We start from the raw sequence: 5,653 nt of genomic DNA on the forward strand, positions 1-5,653 counted from the left end.
GAGCATGTGGGATAAAGCCTTCACCCTTTCCTCCACAAGCAAATAGGCCTACACCCCTTCCCCCACAAGAAAACAGACTGTTTTGAGAACCACAGGAGCTCTGTATAGGCGAACACGGTGCTGTAAAGCACGCTAGGACCCTTTAAACAATACGCTCGTTTCGAGCTATCACACGCCCTAGTTCAGGTTCGACCATAAGTAAGGGGGTTAGAAACAGGTTAAAAACAATACAAAAACAAGTAAAAACGGGGTGTGAAACACCTAAGAAACCACTTGTGTGGACTTCAAGGGTAGTTACCAACACCCGTAGGGTACCCACATCACATGCATCTATGCTCTGGTCAGGTGCTAGAGTCTGAGCCACTAGAAAGCGTTTCAGTTTACGCAGGCTCACACCATCCCTCCATGTTAGCATCTTGGCCTTCCGCTGGAACCCAGGGAAGTGCAACCCAAGATCCACGAATAGTGGATAGTGACTCGTCCTCTGACTCAGAAGCCATGGAAGGGCACCCTACCAAGAACCCTGAGGAGACAAGCCAAAACATGCCAATTTGGGCCCCACAACCTGGATCTAGTATGTTTAGTCGTCTAATAGAGACCTTTAGTAGAGCTACACGCTCTGAACATGCGACAAGCGAAGTAAATGAAGAAGGAGGGGTAGTGGATTCGCCATTCACATCTCATGTAGACCCTACCCTCCCAAAGAGTGTCCATGTGGATATTCTACCCACTTCGTTTAATGAGGGCCCTATTGAGCTACCACCTTCCGCGCCTCCTAAAGTAGAGGTTCCTAGAAGCCAATCCATAAGAAGTGACATTGCGTCCACTTCAAGAGAACCGTTTGGCACACCCAGTCTGGATGGGATATTTCTCAATGAAAATTGGGAATATGATCTACACACAGAGACTCTAACTGACCTATACACGGGCTACACATACCATGTAGGTTGGTTAGAAGTCCTACGATCTACATCTAGTGCCACTAATCTAGAGGAGCAACAACAACTGATATGTGAGGTTATTCACAGAATTATCCAAATTGAGAGGCAAAAAAGGGAAGTGAACTTAGGTTCCACTGGCCCTATGAGATTTTTGGATACAGGCAAGGCCAAACAACCAACCCTATCACAATTGGAGACTCCCTCGGTGAGTCCCATAGACCCTTCATATGTTGTTTCGCCTGGAGTCTCAATGCAGGTTGAGCCCACGAGCAGTAACTTTAGCTTTCCATTCTGCGAACTTCCGACCTAAAATAGCAACTATCCAGGCATCTAATCAACGAACGGAACATGCCCCCATGGTCACGAGGCAAGGCCGGACATTTTCGTCAAAAAAAAATTTTGACCCCCCGAGACGACGGGGGCGGCCGGCCGGCGTGGGCCCCACCACGGGCGCCGCCCGTGAAACGACCGACAATCCACCGAGGACACCCAAGTGTGTACACGACCTAGACGAACCCTCCAGCACACCCCTACACGTACCCCCTCCTCCCCAGAACCCTCTATCCACCACAGGTGTCGCGCTCTCTCTCTCTTGGGGACACCTCCACCCCCATGTGTCACACTTTCTCTCTCCTCGAGACACCTCCACCCCCAGGTGGCTCAACTTTCCATTAAGGAATCCACAATGCCTACCCCAATGATGAGCATAACGAAAAGTGCACCTGTTACCGCTGTAGTTAGTACGATGCCGCTACCTAGTGGAACAGTATATACAACAGTGCGTGCCAGTGCCTATCGACCATATGTACCTATCGCTACTCATGCTCATGTAGCTCCTACGCCTCTTAGTATGCCAATGGTGTATGCTCCACGACCGCCTTATCACAACCCTTATCCAAGAGGAGCTAGGCCTAGTCACATATCATATCCTACGTCATTTGCCAACATACCCAGACCAACGCCAACTCCTATCAGCCAGGCTATCCCAGAAGTGCCTCCACCAGCTATGCTTGCTCACCTAGGTGATCTCGCAGCGTTTGATCAGACGATCGGACGATCTATTGCGGAAAACATGCGGGGCATGCCTGAGAGAGAACCTAGAAGCAAGGCAGTACAAGTGGCTAAGCTCACTCAGAACTTCAGTGGTAACGAGGATGTTAGGAAGCACATTGAAGTCTTCGAACACGTGTGTGATTCCTTGGAAGAGCACAATGAGCTGCATAAGTGTAAAGCCTTAGGCTTAACCTTGAGTGGGAAGGCGGTATCGAACCTTGAGTGGGAAGGCGGTATCGAACCTTAAGGGTTGAAGAGCGCACTCACTACCCCATCTCAAGAGATTGTTCTTGAAAGAATACATACGTGAGGGTGTGCTTTGGGGAGTAGCATCTCAACTCCAAAAAGCTGAACGTGAGGAAGGGGAGTCAGTGAGAGACTTTATAAGTCGATTGAAGCATCTAAATTCTCGCTGCACTCGATGAGCGCTTCAATAATAACCAACTGCTCGATAGATTCATCTGAGGATTGCACCACGAGGACATATACAATGGCCTAGTCATTAGAGGTCTTACAACGTGGGAAGCAGTCACTGCCAATGCAATCCAGTTAGAAGACAACTTGATGATTGCAGGTAAAAAGGTGTCTTCGGAGACAAAATCCGTTAGTTCGCAAGTATCTGGGCATGAGCCAATGACGGTAAAACCTATCGCCAAGGAGCCCAAGATATCCGAAATGTCTATGACCGACCTTACTAAGGCTCTCCAAGAATACTTTAGGGGTGTACCCAAGAAGAGAGCAACAATGGTGTTCGGTTTGCTTAGGACCACATAGCACAAGTGAATGTCCCACATTCAGAGTCAAATTCAATGGGAATTGCAATGCATGTGGTAAGTATGGCCATCAATCTAAAGATTGCCTAGTACTTAAGCGAATGTTGGCAAATCAAGCACCACTAGCCTGTTCAAACACACCTCAAGTACCCGCGCTAATGCCTGCACAACCTGTCAAGCAACCGGCACAGCACATAGTTCCAAGGAATCCGAATGTAGTCCAGTCTATGCCGTTACCACCGGCAGTGCTAGGACCACAACCTCCACATCCAAGGATTACCCCAATAAACCAGATGGGTTGTGAGTCACATAGTGCGTGTGGGGATTATGAAGAGGAGATAGACCCCATTGCTCCATATGGGATTGATACGTTTGAAATGACTCCCCAGTACTACATGGAGGATCATTTCGGGCAAGTCAAGCCTGTATATCAAGCGGCTGCTCTCGCCACAAGAGGGCAAAAGCTTAATACTTTGGTGAGAAGACCACCTCTTCAATGCTACGAGTGTGGTGGACCGCATCGTGTAGCGGAGTGCCCTAATAGGCTACAGAAGATCGCTACTCAGATGCAACCAAATCAAGGGAGCACATCGGGAATGCCGGTACTTACATGTAATCGTTGTGGCATAGATCATTTGATTGCTCAATGTCCACATAATCCTAATGCACCCAAGATTACGCCATTGAATTTGGTTGAGGTCACCAACCAGGCACGAGGAACCATACCTGTTGTACCCGCGAATGTAGTTACATGATCAATGCTTCAAAATCAAAACTACATTCTCGAAGAGAGGGATACTGCATCAATTGCTCGAGCAAAGAAAAAGAAAACGCGACGGACGAGATCGCTTAATGCCACAAGCTCCAAGCCTAGTTCAAAGACTAACATAGGGACAGGAGACGACCCCTTGTATATGAATGATCCTGAAGATGATTCTGATTCAATAGAAACCATGGGGACCAAAGCCACTACCTTAAGGGAGGATCCCACTCGGGAGCTCAATGAAGGAGAATCAAGCGAACACATAAATCAGAGGAAACAAAAGGAAACTTCCTCGGTCCCACAACCAAGTCAGCTAATGCCCTCTCGGCCACCCAAACTGACTGAGACTCCCAAAGACAAGCCACGTGGGCCAAAAACCCTCAAGAAAAACATTGGAACTTACCCAAACCCAGTTGAGGAGATTGAACAAGTGCAACACTTAAGGGGTTTGGTGGAAGAAACACAAAGAGAACTGGAGCCAGCAGACCCTAGAAGAATCAAAATTCCAGACACAGTGTTTCCTACACAAGTTCAGCCTCACAGGAGCCATAAACCGTTAGCTATACCTAGTATCATTTGGGAAGAAAGTGAGGGTAGGACATCAGGAAGTGGGCAACCACCCTTCTTGCTCGAAAGAATGTTTAGTGAGGGAATGCCTGACCCCATCGAAGAGGAAGTGATTCCATCTTCACCAGTCCCTAGTCAAGGGGCGATATCTCGAAAAGTACCGTTGAATGTGTCCAAGCTAATGGATTTCATGTCCTCTGAGATCAGAACCACGATCATATCCAAATTATACGGAGATCCTGAGCTATTCTTAGCTCTTCGGGCATTTCTCAATGGAGAACTAAAGGCGGGGTTACCACAATTTGCAAATATGGATAGACCCGACACGCTTCAAGATGAGGAGGAACATTGGGGTCTACAACCCAACCTAGATGAAAACTCGGTCTACAACCCAACCTAGATGAAAACTCGGTCATGGAAATACCTGTTAACAAGTTGGGACAGTACTTTGAAGGGGATGAATCTAATGCAACCCTCCTCATTACTACCAAGGGATTAACTCTAAAGGGAATCCTTGATGGTGGTGCTAGAGTGAGCATTGTGACTAAAAACTGTTGGGAATCCATGGGAAGACCTCACCTTGAAGTCACAAACATAGTGGTTAAGATGGCAAACGAAACTATTGCTAAACCTATTGGAATGTTAAGGGACCTTAAGATCAAGGTTCTGGGATACAAGGTAAGACATACCTTCATTGTAATGGATTTCTCCAAGCATCCTATGTCATATCAAATGATCTTAGGACGTCCTTTCATGAGGGAAGCACGAATGGTGCATGATTGGTCGAAAAACCATGTCTACCTACAATTCCAAGACTCTGTCATTCAAGTTGATCTTGAGAATGGTCGTGCACATCCTTTAGGAAGCAAGGTTATCATTGATAATCGATCGGATACCACTATTCACTCCGCCCCATTAAGGTATTGCTATACATGCAAAAAAGAGACTGATGATGGGAAAGATTCTCCTTATATGGATGTCCTACCGGGTATGACTGAGTCGGATAACGTGGATTGGGTACACCTAGCAGCAACCATAGACACATGGGGAAATAGAGGCACAAGTTGGGTAACACCTCTGAGGGGCAAGATATGCCACCGTTAGTGCCAATAAACATGATAGGTGTTATGCACTTGGCGAGAAAGTGGCAAACTCCACTGACACTGAAAGCAGCAAAGACTCTGACCAATGCAACTCTGAGTATGAATCTCAAGAAGAAACTGACCCTGAGCTTGATGGGGGGGATGAATCAAATATTCACCCAAATGTGGAAGCAATGTGCTCAAGGCCTAGGACGGTGACCTCCTGCAGTTCATCCGAAAGTGAGGGGGACACAAGTGAAAATCGACCAAGTGAGTTCGAATCTAACAGAAACAAAAATCAAAAACTTGGTAAGAAGAAAACGAGACATAACCGCCAACGCTATCGAGCTAATGTACGCACTGCAATAAACAAGGAGAGATCCACCGCAGAATGGCTTAGTTATGTAGGAGCTATTGACGCTCATTGGAAGTTAGCGGATAATTGGGGACAATACCTCCAAAGTGTCATGTGGT

The sequence above is a fragment of the Cibotium barometz genome, chromosome 3 (genome assembly GCF_041138505.1).
Source record: "Cibotium barometz isolate CiBa-2024 chromosome 3, ASM4113850v1, whole genome shotgun sequence".
Lineage (NCBI taxonomy): Eukaryota > Viridiplantae > Streptophyta > Polypodiopsida > Cyatheales > Cibotiaceae > Cibotium > Cibotium barometz.